Raw genomic sequence first — 15,603 nt, forward strand, 5'->3', positions numbered from 1 at the left:
ATAGAGAGAAATAGTCCTATAATTCCTTTAATAACTACAACCTAAAACTTCTTACCTGGGAATATTGAAGACTCATGTTAAAAGGAACCACCAGCTCTCAGCAAGGAACTTAAACGTTAGCTTTCTTATATGGCACATATTGCACTTTTACTTTCTTCTCCAACACTTTGTTTTTGCATTATTTAAACCAAATTGAACATGCTTCATTGTTTATTTGAGGCTAAATTGATTTTATTGATGTATTATATTAAGTTAAAATAAGTGTTCATTCAGTATTGTTGTAATTACAAATAAATAAAAACAATCGGCTAATTAATCGCTATCGGTGTTTTTGATCCTCCAATAATCGGTGTCGGTATCGGCGTTGAAAAATCATAATCGGTCGACCTCTAGTAAGAACATCTCCACCCCGCTGATCCTCAACACTGGGGCCCCACAAGGGTGCGTTCTCAGCCCTCTCCTGTACTCCCTGTTCACCCAGGATTGGTTTAAGGTGGAGATATGGTTCTTCTGTTGCAGTCATGCACAATGTTCTTGGTTGGTCATCAATCGTTAAGATAATTGAAAGGAACATGCTTATTTTATTTCATAATATACATAATTTAAAACGGCCAAGTTCTATTCACAACGGTATTCAGTTGGTAAGAGACAGACATTCCGTAAATACTAGGAATAGATTGTCCACCATCTATGCTTTGTCCTGACAGAAAAGAGAAATAAGCAAAAGAACATTTTGATTTAGAGCAATAAAGAAATTGAATAAATTAACTGAGCAAACCAGAATCCTTTCAATATATACATTTAAACATGATTTTAAAACGATTTAAATATAATACATAAAAATGTTGTGGGACTATCGTAGATGAAGAATCAATATTTTTTTAGATTGAGTATTTATTGGGTCATTATGTTAGTATATTATCTATGTTTGTATTAGTGTGTTATATGTGGAAATGTGTTCGTATTATAAATTGCATTTGAATGTTTAAGGACTCTTGGAAGATTAGTCCAATTTTGGGGACCAAAAGAGATCCAAATCAAATAAAAAATCAATCATGACTGCGTGGCCATGCACACCTCCAAGTCAATCATCAAGTTTGCAGACGACACTACAGTGGTAGGCTTGATTACCAACAACTATGAGACGGTCTACAGGGATGAGGTGAAGGCCCTCGGAGTGTGGTGTCAGGAAAATAACCTCACACTCAACGTCAACAAAACAAAGGAGATGACAGTGGACTTCAGGAAAGAGCAGAGCGAGCAGCCCCGTATCCACATCGACGGGACAGTAGTGGAGAAGGTGGAAAGTTTTAAGTTCCTCTGCGTACACATCACGGACAAACTGAAATGGTCCACCCACACAGACAGCGTGGTGAAGAAGGCGCAGCGGCGCGTCTTCAACCTTAGGAAGCTGAAGAAATTTGTCTTGCCAGCAAAATCACTGACAAACTTTAACAGATGCACAATCGAGAGCATCCTGTCGGGCTGTATCACTGCCTGGTACGGCAACTGCTACGCCCACAACCATAACGCTCTCTAGAGGGTAGTGAGGTCTGCACCACGCATCACTGGGGGCAAACTACCTCCCCTCCAGGACACCTACACCACCCGATGTCACAGGAAGGCCAAAAAGATCATCAAGGACAACAACCACCCGAGCCACTGCCCGTTCACCCAGCTATCATGCAGAAGGCGAGGTCAGTACAGGTGCATCAGAGCGGGGACCAAGAGACTGAAAGACTGAGAAACAGCTTCTATCTCAAGGCCATCAGACTGTTAAACAGTCATCACTAACATTGAGTGGCTGCTGCCAACCTACTGACTGATCTCTAGCCACTTTAATAATGAAACATTTATGTAATAAATGTATCACTAGCCACTTTAAACAATGCCACTTTATATAATGTTTACATACCCTACATTACTCATCTCATATGTATATACTGTACTCTATACCATCTACTGCATCTTGCCTATACCGTTTGGCCATCGCTCATTCATATATTTTTATGTACATATTCTCATTTATTCCTTTACACTTGTGTGTACAATGTAGTTGTTGTGAAATTGTTACTTGTGAGATATTACTGCATGGTCGGAACTAGAAGCAGTAGCATTTCGCTACGCTCGCATTAACATCTGCTAACCATGTGTATGTGACAAATAAAATTAGATTTGATCAGTCTAAGTCCTATCATCAACTGATTTGAGCCAGTGTATGGCTGTGGATTGACTGCATTGTTTGAATGTAATGTTGGCATGTTGACAGTTAATTAGAAAAAGTTATGGAATCATTCCTCTAAAACAGGCTGGTTATTCTAATGTTTGACTTTCAGTCTGATGAGGGTATACTTTCATACCAGCATGAATGACAATGCTAAACAAGAAAGACATTTTAAATTTTGAGGCAGCAAAACATGGATGTTGGCCTATATAAAAAAATACATGGTACCTGCTACTACTCATAATACTCCATGCCTGGCATTCTGAGATGCCCTCTCATACCAGTCTGGTTCGTTGTGAGATATGCACCGTTAACACCATCCCAAAAACAACAATGAAATATTTGGGCGCAAAAGCACACATTGGACACTGCAGTCTCCCTTCAGTTTAATTATAGAGCTTTGGGAAATTTCCATTAGGGCCTACAGTGCTGTGTCTGTCCGTCTCTCACCCATCCTTCATCTTGGGCGTCTTCCTACAATGCAGTAGTGAGTGTCACGGAGACACTCTCCTCATTCACACACTGTGATAACTGAAATGTAGGCTACTCAATAGGTCTAGGCTACACGCTGTATTCGGATTCATTTCATGGTTTTGATTTAGTGCATTGTCGAGTTATAATGCGGCCTTATGTAAGAGTAGACTACTTGTGTCGTAGCATAACTAGTGGCACAATCCAAATGATATGATACAAATTAGGCCTACTACAAATGTCTTTGATTTAGGCCTATATCAACCATGTTTATGTAACAGGTCTTCAGCATAGTGCAGGGTAAGGTTTAATAAAGGCAGTGTAGCACTTACAGTGCCTTCATAAAGTATTCATTTGATAACACTTGACTTATTCCACATTTTTCCGTGTTACAGCACGTGTCATACTCATTCCACTGAGGGCCAAGTGTGTGGGTTTTTGCTCCTCCTTGTACTTGATTGATGAATTAAGGTGACTAATTAGTAAGGAACTCCCCTCACCTGGTTGTCTAGGTCTTAATCGAAAGGAAAAACCAAAAACCAGCAGAAACTCGTCCCTCCGTGGAATGAGTTTGTCACCCCTGTACACAGCCTGAATTCAGAATGGATTCCATTTATTTTTACCCCATAATGACAAAGTGAAAACATGTTTTTAGATATTTTTGCAAATGTATTGAAAATTAAATACAGAAACATCTCATTTACATAAGTATTCACACCCCTGTGTCAATACATGTTAGAATCACCTTGGGCAGTGATTACAGCTGTAAGTCTAAGAGTGTTGCATACCTGAAATGTACAATATTTGGACATTGTTATTCTTCAAGCTCTGTCAAGTTGGTTGTTTATCATTGCTAAACAACCATTTTCAAGTCATGACATACATTTTAAAGCCGATTTAAGTCAAAATTGTAAATAGGCCACTCAGGAACAATGTCGTCTTGGTAAACAACTTCAGTGAATATTTGCCTAGTCTTATAGGTTATTGTCCTGCTGAAAGAAGAATGTGTCTCTCGGTGTCTGTTGGAAAGCAAACTGAACTAGGATTTTGCCTGTGCTTAGCTCTATTCCATTTATTATACGTTTTTTTTAACTCCCTCGTCTTTGCCGATGACAAGCATACCCATAACATGATGCACCCCTCCAACATGCTTGAAAATATGAAGAGTGGTCCTCAGTGATGTTGGATTTATTCAGGACAAAAAGTTTGCAGTTTTACTTTAGTGCATTCTTGCAAACAGAATGCATTTTCTGGAATATTTGTATTCTGTACAAGCTTCCTTCTTTTCACTCTATCATTTAGGTTAGTATTGTGGAGTACCTAAATGTTGTTGATCGATCCTCAGTTCTCTTATCTCAGCCATTAAACTCTTTCTGATTTAAAGTAATCGTAAAGTCAGTCATTTAAAGTCATCGTGAAATCCCTAAGGGATTTCCTTCCTCACCGGCAAATGCCTGTATCTTTGTAGTGATTGGGTGTATATGTTTTGTAAATTTCATTTAACCTTTATTTAACTAGGCAAGTCAGTTAAGAAGAAATTCTTATTTAAAATGAAGGCCTACCCCGGCCAAACCTTAACCCGGATGACGCTTGGCCAACTGTGCACCGCCCTATGGGACGCCCAATCACGGCGGTTGTGATACAGCATGGAATTGAACCAGGGTCTGTAGTGATGCCTCTAGCAAATCAAATCAAATTTTATTTGTCACATACACATGGTTAGCAGATGTTAATGCGAGTGTAGCGAAATGCTTGTGCTTCTAGTTCCGACAATGCAGTAATAACGAACAAGTAATCTAACTAACAATTCCAAAAAACTACTGTCTTATACACAGTGTAAGGGGATAAAGAATATGTACATAAGGATATATGAATGAGTGATGGTACAGAGCAGCATAGGCAAGATACAGTAGATGATATCGAGTACAGTATAACATATGAGATGAGTATGTAAACAAAGTGGCATAGTTAAAGTGGCTAGTGATACATGTATTACATAAGGATGCAGTCGATGATATAGAGTACAGTATATACGTATGCATATGAGATGAATAATGTAGGGTAAGTAACATTATATAAGGTAGCATTGTTTAAAGTGGCTAGTGGTATATTTACATCATTTCCCATCAATTCCCATTATTAAAGTGGCTGGAGTTGAGTCAGTGTCATTGACAGTGTGTTGGCAGCAGCCACTCAATGTTAGTGGTGGCTGTTTAACAGTCTGATGGCCTTGAGATAGAAGCTGTTTTTCAGTCTCTCGGTCCCAGCTTTGATGCACCTGTACTGACCTCGCCTTCTGGATGACAGCGGGGTGAACAGGCAGTGGCTCGGGTGGTTGATGTCCTTGATGATCTTTATGGCCTTCCTGTAGCATCGGGTGGTGTAGGTGTCCTGGAGGGCAGGTAGTTTGCCCCCGGTGATGCGTTGTGCAGACCTCACTACCCTCTGGAGAGCCTTACGGTTGAGGGTGGTGCAGTTGCCATACCAGGCGGTGATACAGCCCGCCAGGATGCTCTCGATTGTGCATCTGTAGAAGTTTGTGAGTGCTTTTGGTGACAAGCCAAATTTCTTCAGCCTCCTGAGGTTGAAGAGGCGCTGCTGCGCCTTCTTCACAATGCTGTCTGTGTGAGTGGACCAATTCAGTTTGTCTGTGATGTGTATGCCGAGGAACTTAAAACTTGCTACCCTCTCCACTACTGTTCCATCGATGTGGGTAGGGGGGTGTTCCCTCTGCTGTTTCCTGAAGTCCACAATCATCTCCTTAGTTTTGTTGACGTTGAGTGTGAGGTTATTTTCCTGACACCACACTCCGAGGGCCCTCACCTCCTCCCTGTAGGCCGTCTCGTCGTTGTTGGTAATCAAGCCTACCACTGTTGTGTCGTCCGCAAACTTGATGATTGAGTTGGAGGCGTGCGTGGCCACACAGTCGTGGGTGAACAGGGAGTACAGGAGAGGGCTCAGAACGCACCCTTGTGGGGCCCCAGTGTTGAGGATCAGCGGGGAGGAGATGTTGTTGCCTACCCTCACCACCTGGGGGCGGCCCGTCAGGAAGTCCAGTGCCCAGTTGCACAGGGCGGGGTCGAGACCCAGGGTCTCGAGCTTGATGACGAGCTTGGAGGGTACTATGGTGTTGAATGCCGAGCTGTAGTCGATGAACAGCATTCTCACATAGGTATTCCTCTTGTCCAGATGGGTTAGGGCAGTGTGCAGTGTGGTTGAGATTGCATCGTCTGTGGACCTATTTGGGCGGTAAGCAAATTGGAGTGGGTCTAGGGTGTCAGGTAGGGTGGAGGTGATATGGTCCTTGACTAGTCTCTCAAAGCACTTCATGATGACGGATGTGAGTGCTACGGGGCGGTAGTCGTTTAGCTCAGTTACCTTAGCTTTCTTGGGAACAGGAACAATGGTGGCCCTCTTGAAGCATGTGGGAACAGCAGACTGGTATAGGGATTGATTGAATATGTCCGTAAACACACCGGCCAGCTGGTCTGCGCATGCTCTGAGGGCGCGGCTGGGGATGCCATCTGGGCCTGCAGCCTTGCGAGGGTTAACACGTTTAAATGTCTTACTCACCTCGGCTGCAGTGAAGGAGAGACCGCATGTTTTCGTTGCAGGCCGTGTCAGTGGCACAGTATTGTCCTCAAAGCGGGCAAAAAAGTTATTTAGTCTGCCTGGGAGCAAGACATCCTGGTCCGTGACTGGGCTGGATTTCTTCCTGTAGTCCGTGATTGACTGTAGACCCTGCCACATGCCTCTTGTGTCTGAGCCGTTGAATTGAGATTCTACTTTGTCTCTGTACTGGCGCTTAGCTTGTTTGATAGCCTTGCGGAGGGAATAGCTGCACTGTTTGTATTCGGTCATGTTACCAGACACCTTGCCCTGATTAAAAGCAGTGGTTCGCGCTTTCAGTTTCACACGAATGCTGCCATCAATCCACGGTTTCTGGTTAGGGAATGTTTTAATCGTTGCTATGGGAACGACATCTTCAACGCACGTTCTAATGAACTCGCACACCGAATCAGCGTATTCGTCAATGTTGTTATCTGACGCAATACGAAACATCTCCCAGTCCACGTGATGGAAGCAGTCTTGGAGTGTGGAGTCAGCTTGGTCAGACCAGCGTTGGACAGACCTCAGCGTGGGAGCCTCTTGTTTTAGTTTCTGTCTGTAGGCAGGGATCAACAAAATGGAGTCGTGGTCAGCTTTTCCGAAAGGGGGGCGGGGCAGGGCCTTATATGCGTCGCGGAAGTTAGAGTAACAATGATCCAAGGTCTTTCCACCCCTGGTTGCGCAATCGATATGCTGATAAAATTTAGGGAGTCTTGTTTTCAGATTAGCCTTGTTAAAATCCCCAGCTACAATGAATGCAGCCTCCGGATAAATCGTTTCCAGTTTGCAGAGAGTTAAATAAAGTTAGTTCAGAGCCATCGATGTGTCTGCTTGGGGGGGGATATATACGGCTGTGATTATAATCGAATAGAATTCTCTTGGTAGATAATGCGGTCTACATTTGATTGTGAGGAATTCTAAATCAGGTGAACAGAAGGATTTGAGTTCCTGTATGTTTCTTTCATCACACCATGTCACGTTGGCCATAAGGCATACGCCCCCGCCCCTCTTCTTACCAGAAAGATGTTTGTTTCTGTCGGCGCGATGCGTGGAGAAACCCGTTGGCTGCACCGCTTCGGATAGCGTCTCTCCGGTGAGCCACGTTTCCGTGAAGCAAAGAACGTTACAGTCTCTGATGTCCCTCTGGAATGCTACCCTTGCTCGGATTTCATCAACCTTGTTGTCGGGAGACTGGACATTGGCAAGAAGAATGCTAGGGAGTGGTGCACGGTGTGCCCGTCTCCGGAGTCTGACCAGAAGACCGCCTCGTTTCCCTCTCTTTCGGAGTCGTTTTTTTGGGTCGCTGCATAGGAACCACTCCGTTGTACTGTTTGTAAGGCAGAACACAGGATCCGCGTCGCGAAAAACATATTCTTGGTCGTACTGATGGTGAGTTGACGCTGATCTTATATTCAGTAGTTCTTCTCGACTGTATGTAATGAAACCTAAGATGACCTGGGGTACTAATGTAAGAAATAACACGTAAAAAAACAAAAAACTGCATAGTTTCCTAGGAACGCGAAGCGAGGCGGCCATCTCTGTCGGCGCCGGAAGCACTGAGATGCAGTGCGTTAGACTGCTGAGCCACTCGGGAGAATTGGTGTATTGATACACCATCCAAAGTGTAATTAATATGCTCCATGCTCAAAGGGATATTCAATGTCTGCTTATTTTTTAATATATTTTTTTACCCATCTACCAATAAGTGCCCTTCTTTGCGAGGCAGGAAAACCTCCCTGGTCTTTGTGGTTGAATCTGTGTTTGAAATTCACTGCTTGACTGAGGGACCTTACAGATCATTGTATGTGTGGGGTACAGAGATGAAGTAGTTATTCAAAAATCATGTTAAGTCCATGCAACATATTATGTGACTTGTTAAGCCAATTTTTTATCCTGAACATATTTAGGTTTGCCATAACAAAGGAGTTGAATACTTATTGACTAAAAGACATTTCAGCTTTTAATTTTTTATGAATTTGTAAACACTGTTAAAAACATAATTACACTTATAATTTGGGGTATTGTGTGTAAGTCAGTGACACAAACTCTCAATTTAATCAATTTTAAACTAAGGCTCTAAAAACAAAATGTGGAAAAAGTCAAAGGGTATGAAAATTTCTGAAGGCACTGTATCTGTATGACTTTAGTTCCACAATACAGGCCTAGGCTAGGCCTAATTCTGGTTTCACACTGCTTTGTGAAAACATAATACAGTACCAGTCAACATTTTGGACACACCTACTTATTCAAGGGTTTTTCTTTATTTGTACTATTTTCTACATTGTAGAATAATAGTGAAGACATCAAAACTATAACATAATACATATGGAATCATGTACAGTAGTAACAATTAAAAAAGTGCTAAACAAATCAAAATATATATTTATATTTGAGATTCTTCAAAGTATCCAACCTTTGTCTTGATGCCAGCTTTGCACACTCTTGACATTCTCTCAACCAGCTTCACCTGGAATGCTTTCCCAACGGTCTTGAAGGAGTTCCCACATATGCTGAGCAGTTGTTGGCTGCTTTCCCTTCACTCTGCGGTCCAACTCAGTGTGCCTTGAATTCTAAATACAGCACTGACAGTCTCACCAGCAAAGCAACCCCACACCATAACACATCCTCCTCCATGCTTCACGGTGAGAACTACACATGCGGAGATCATCCATTCACCTACTCTGCATCTCACAAAGACATGGCAGTTGGAACCAAAAATCTCAAATTTGGACTCATCAGACCAAAGGACAGATTTCTACCGGTCTAATGTCCATTGCTCATGTTTCTTGGCCCAAGCAAGTCTGTTATTATTATTGGTGTCCTTTGGTAGTGGTTTCTTTGCAGCAATTCGGCCATGAAGGACCGATTCACGCAGTATCCTCTGAACAGTTGATGTTGAGATGTGTCTGTTACTTGAACTTTGTGAAGCATTTGTTTGGGCTGCAATCTGAGGTGCAGTTAACTCTAATGAACTTATCCTCTGAAGCAGAGGTAACTCTGGGTCTTCCTTTCCTGTGGCGGTCCTCATGAGAGCCAGTTTCATCATAGCACTTGATGGTTTTTGCGACCTCACTTTCAAAGTTCTTGAAAATGTAATTTGACTGACCTTAATGTCTTAAAGAAATGATGGACTGTTGTTTCTCTTTGCTTATTTGAGCTATTCTTGACATAATATGGACTTGGTATTTTACCAAATAGGGATATCTTCTGTATACCACCCCTACCTTGTCACAACACAACTGATTGGCTGATATTCATTTTGAAGGAAAGAAATTCCACAAATTAACTTTTAACAAGGCACACCTGTTAATTGAAATTAATTCCAGGTTACTACCTCATGAAGCTGGTTGAGAGAATGCCAAGAGTGTGCAAAGCTGTCATCAATGCAAAGGGTGGCTACTTTTAAGAATCAGCATTTTGATTTGTTTAACACTTTTTTGGTTACTACATGATTCCATATGTGTTATTTCATAGTTTTGATGTCTTCACTATTAATTTACAATGTAGAAAATAGTAAAAAATAACGAAACACCTTTGAATAAGTAGGTGTGTCCAAACTTTTGACTGATACTGTACGTCAGCATGAATACGAATTAAATGCAACATATTAGCTTACATCAGCTCCAGAAACTTGAGTTCTGGAGCCAGAAACTACAAAACATGTAGCTAAACTCTGGGTAGTGGAAGCAGGCTATTTCTGTCAAAGGAATGTCTTCAGAATGCCAGTGCAGGGCCAGCTGGCCAATGGTATCAGTTCACATTCTATGCACCTGGTCAAGACTTTCTCCACAACAGTGGTGTTTAGTCCCCGACCTAGGCCCTACATGTTAGTACAGTATGTAAACCATTTAATGTCAACGTTTTCCTGCCAGCCTCCCCTCAGAGGATATAAACTCCTTAAATGTGTGGATATTAGGCCTACTAGCTTTCAAACAATGGACAAATAAGCATAACATATGTAAAGATAAGTAAAACAGGTCAAATTCTTCCAAATGTGTCTTAACAGTAGGCTACAACAACAATAATAAATGCCATTTAGCAGACAATTTAATCCAATGCAACTTCCAGTCACGGATGCATACATTTTGTTACATATGAGTGATCCTGGGAATCAAACCAACTATCCTGGCCTGGCAAGCGCCATGCTCTACCAACTGAGCTACATGGGTACAATATTGTGTAACATTTCCACTTAAGAAGACAATAATTTAGTTGAGCTAGTCCTAACTCATAGATAAGTGGGAGAAACGAGACATGACAACTAGGTGGGAACTGATAGGACACCTACTGTACAGTGTTGATGTACTGTGTCTTTTTTTAAAGGTGAATTAAATCCCATGTATTATTATTACATTATAATTGTTCTTTTATTTTTTATTATGCTATTGCAAGCAAACAAAATAATGAATGAATGTCTTCTGAGTTCTAACATGACTGAACTAGAACAGCATTCATATTGAAGCCAGGACTTTGAGATCTTTAATGGTCATTTGTGGCAGTTTGGCAAAGGACTGTTATTAGAGAATACTTTAGAAAATAAACCTAGCTGATAATTAATAGGTCTACGCAAAACTAACATTTAGATACAGATCTGTGTGATGGATGCATTCTGTATGTTGTGTGGGAGGTTGCTGAAGGACTTATTGTAAGTGATGAGGAATGTATAAATTTTTTAATTTTTTTTTTTTAAACAACACAAACCATAGTAGTAGTTGTGCTAGACCTGTTCATTTTCTACAGTGAAGTTTGACAAAGTATTATTGTAGAGTATTTTTGGCATTTGGAAACAAGGTGGCAATTAGGGTAAATATTTAAATGAAGGAAACCTGCATGAAAGAAACATTCACAAGCCATAACAGTGGGCTAGTTAAAGTACCTGTACCTGTTCATTTCTAAAGGTAAAGTGTGATAAAGTATTTTGGGAATTTGGAAAATAAACCTCATACTATTCATTCCAATCCAGTTCATAGTGTTGTAGTGGTTCCGGTCTAAACTGTTGAAATATCATCCATTCTTTCTTTTTTGAAAGATGACAAAGTTCCGAAAAACATTTGCTGTGTTATTTTTTCTTTAGAAAAGTAACTAGTGCTATAAAACACCATCAATACCACCATCACATTTACAATGGCAACATTGACCCCTGGGGGTAGCACCACTTCACAGCAGCAGCACAGAAGAAATAGGCCTATTGAAAAATCACACTGCTGCTAAATGATAATAACAGTCACAAATCAAAATATGTTTGGGACATTTGAAAATGTTCACAAGACATTTTAGCTAGCTATTTTGGTTGTGATAAAAGTTAGACCCTAGAATTGGGTGTGAGAGAGGCCCTGTTGTGAAGGTGAGGGGGGCTGGATTGCATACATGCATGTATGGTAGAGCTACTATTGACATAGGCTATTTCCCAGCTTTTTCACAAGCATTAGAGTGAGTATGGTTATAGACAAAAACCCTGACAAAAACCATAAAGATTACTGTCACTATAAATAATAAATTACACTAAATTACACATTACATTGGGGGAGATTCACAAACGTCCATGGGGGTTCCAGGTGTTAAGTTAAAGCTAAAGTCTAATATGTTCTGCTATCCCATGGTCATTTCAATACATGGTACGAAATGATACTAATGGGTTAAATGATAACTCAAGATCTCAGACTGTATTACTCAATTGTTTGTTTTTTCTTGTAACTTGAGTGTTTGTAAACAAACAAGCTCCAAAATATGTATAATAAAACTATGACTCAAACCTTTCATCTCTACATTAGAATATATCTATGAATTAGAGGGTGATGATGATGATGTTGATGATGATATTTCCCCAGGCTTGATCCAGACCAGGTTACCAAACAGTGTCATGCTGTTGAAATGGCAGAATGTGCCTTTAAAATGTTTGTAGACGTCTTGAACTAACTTTTTGAAAAATGTTCAACGTTGCACAGTGACTTCCTCTGGTGAAACCCTGACATCGTGTAAAGGTTGGTCAAGATTCTCACCGCGTATTTTGACAAAACCCACAGAAGCACAGCAACCGGGAAAGTAACTTTAGCTGACACACTGCCACGTAATGTTACATTTGGTCTTGCATTTTGTATCAGTAACTAAGACACCACTGTATCTTATGTTCATTCATTCAAAAATCGACTTAGCTAGCAAGTGAATAGTTGGAGATAAATTCACTCGAGTTTTCGTTGAACAGGGAAACAACGTAATGGGCAAGCGTTGAAACGTCTGTATCACATCCTTGTTAAACAAATATGTATCATTCTCTGAGTAAACAACTAACGTTAGCTAGCAAGCTAATTTCAAGTATCTTCAGGAAAGCCAATATTGAAGCATTAACATATTTCTAGCATCCAGACATGGCAAGCCTACTGGCCCTTGTCTTTACTGTGGGCTAATAAGGTTGATTGACGCCTCTATTCAAACTACTGAATGTGGCAAAACAACTAGCTAGCTATAACAATGTATGAACATCTTATTTGAATGGTTTGTGTCATTAATTGCTTACCATAGCGTGGTGGCGTGAACATATGGTGGCTAAATATCAATATAGAATGTTCGGAGTTTCATCACCTTGTCTTGAGCCTTCCTCGTCTTTTACTAACATAATTTCAATAATTGCTCCGTCTATAATTTCAGTCTTGAGTGATGAGCAGCAGCGCGTGCATTAATCCATTCGCCACAGTTTGGTCCAGTATCCACTACAAATGATGAGCTGGAACCGAGAGATTGAGAAACAGCTTTTATCTCCAGGCCACCAGACTGTTAAACACTAGCTGACCTCCGCCCAGTACCCTGCCCTGAACGTTAGACACTGTTACTAGCAGGCTACCCGCCCGATACTCTACCCAGCACCTTAGAGACTGTCGCCCGATGTACATAGTCATTGAACACTGGTCACTTAATAATGTTTACGTACTGTTTCACCCACTTTATATGTATATACTGTATTCTAATCATGACTCATCCTTTATAATTTATTTTCTTATTTTTCTGGACCACTAAACTTTGATTTGATGATGAATAATGACAATGATAAGAGATACTCATGAATATTACACTGATGGGTCAGGTAGCTTGCCTGACATGCTTTTGTAACAGGCTTGCACATGCTGAAGAGAATGTGAAAGCTCCTTTGTGTGAAATCAGGTGGCTAGAAACAGCTAAACGTACTATGCAGTAGTAGGCTACTATGCATTGTAATTGAACCACCATTTGTCATGGAATGATGTACGAGAATGACATTCTCAGGCTAAAATTATATCTAATAGCTGTCTACAAGTTTGTATCATTCGCAGGATGTCTTTGCTGATGTCGGTGGAGAGAGACAGATGCCAAGTGAGCACAGTTCATCTGTCACATGAAAAGACATTGAAATTTGGTCTGTCCACCCTGGCCTTGATTTCAACGTCAACAGATGTCATTTTGTGGTCTGGACCGGCTTTGATTTCAGCATCCACAGATGTACAGTACAGTACAGTAGAGCAGCAGTAGAGTAAAGTACAGTATAATGTATTATATTGTACTATACTGTACTTTACTATACTTCACTGTACTATTCTGTACTGTACTCTACTGAACGAAACACTACTTACTGTACTGAACTAAACTCTACTGTGCTCTCCGGGATGCTGGCCGGGTGGCCCCCCTACGGGGGGTACTGTCATGCCTGCCCCCGCTCTCCCTCTCTGGCGCTCAAGGGCGCCAGGCTGCCCTTCATTAACCACACCTGTCACCATCATTACGCGCAGCAGCGCTCATTGGACTACCTTTGTTGATTGCCCCGTCTATAACTGTCTGCTTCCCCGTTTGTTCCCTGTGTCTGCACGCGCAGACGCTGTCCTGTCCTGTTCCATGTCATGTCCGTTGATAATTAAATGTTCACTCCCTGTACCTGCTTCTCATCTCTACCAGCATCAACACTTACATAGTCTTTTACTATGATATCAAAAACAGTATTCCTCATCTACAGTAGTTTACTGACCACTCAGAGTAGAATAACACAAATATTTTCAATTTGGATTCAATCCCATGTGTAATAAACATATTATTGAAGTATGCAAATATAAACGGGAAAATGTGAATGCCATTGGGTTGCCTGGTCAGAGCTGTACCCACCCCACTGGTTAGTTTAGCTTCTGACCTAGTGCGGAGTTGACCCAGCTCAGGATTCCTCTTACGTAAACAAATTAAACCATAACAGGGCCTCCATGACAACAAGCCACAACCCCAAACAGTGTACATTTCTTTCGGAAAGTATTCACACCCCTTGACTTTTTACAATTATTCTAAAATGGATTAAATACATAAGAAATCCTCAGCAATCTACATACAATACCCCATATTGACAAAATGAAAACAGGTCACTTTTATTTAGCAAATGTATTAAAAATAAAAACAGAAATACCTTATTTACATAAGTATTCAGACCCTTTCCTATGAGACTCAAAATTGAGCTCGGGTGCATCCTGTTTCCATTGATCATCCTTGAGATGTTTCTACAACTTGATTGGAGTCCACCTGTGGTAAATTAAACTGATTGGCACACATCTGTCTATATAAGGTCCCACAGTTCACAGAGCATGTCAGAGCAAAAACCATGCCATGAGGTCGAAGGAATTGTCCATAGAGCTCTGAGACACAGATCTGGGGAAGGGTACCAAAACATTTTATGCAGCATTGAAGGTCCCCTAAGAACACAGTGGCATCCATCATTCTTAAATGGAAGAAGTTTGGAACCACCAAGACTCTTCCTAGAGCTGGCCGCCCGGCCAAACTGAGCAATCGGGGGGAAGTAACCAAGAACCCAATGGTGACTCTGACAGAGCTCTAGAGGTCCTCTGCGAAGATGGGAGAACCTTCCAGAAGGACAACCTTAGTTGAGGCACATGACAGCCTGCTTGGAGTTTGCCAAAAGCACCTAAAGACTCTCAGGCCATGAGAAACAAGATTCTCTGGTCTGATGAAACCAAGATTGAACTCTTTGGCCTGAATTCCAAGCATCACGTTAGGAGGAATCATGGCACCATCCCTACTGTGAAGCATGGTGGTGGTAGCATCATGCTGTGGGGATGTTTTTCAGCGGCAGGGACTGAGAGACTAGTCAGGATCGAGGCAAAGATGAACAGAGAAGAGTACAGAGAGATCATTGATGAAAACCTGCTCCAGAGCACTCAGACTGGGGTGAAGGTTCACTTTCCAACAGGACAATGACCCTAAGCACACAGCCAAGACAAAGCAGGAGTGGCTTCGGGACAAGTCTCTGAATGTCCTTGAGTGACCCAGAGCCTGGA

At 41.4% G+C, this 15,603-nt stretch overlaps 1 protein-coding gene across 1 annotated transcript in view; it reads right to left on the bottom strand.

Annotated features, from left to right (window-relative positions):
- Positions 1 to 13,081, bottom strand: part of slc6a9 (solute carrier family 6 member 9) — a 93,052-nt gene extending 79,971 nt beyond the window's left edge. The window contains exon 1 of the mRNA XM_020467540.2: positions 12,819 to 13,081. The gene's annotated coding sequence lies outside the window, so the exon portion shown is untranslated. The remainder of the gene's footprint in view (positions 1 to 12,818) is intronic.
- Between the last annotated feature and the right edge of the window lie 2,522 nt (positions 13,082 to 15,603).

The sequence above is a fragment of the Oncorhynchus kisutch genome, linkage group LG30 (assembly GCF_002021735.2).
Source record: "Oncorhynchus kisutch isolate 150728-3 linkage group LG30, Okis_V2, whole genome shotgun sequence".
NCBI lineage: Eukaryota > Metazoa > Chordata > Actinopteri > Salmoniformes > Salmonidae > Oncorhynchus > Oncorhynchus kisutch.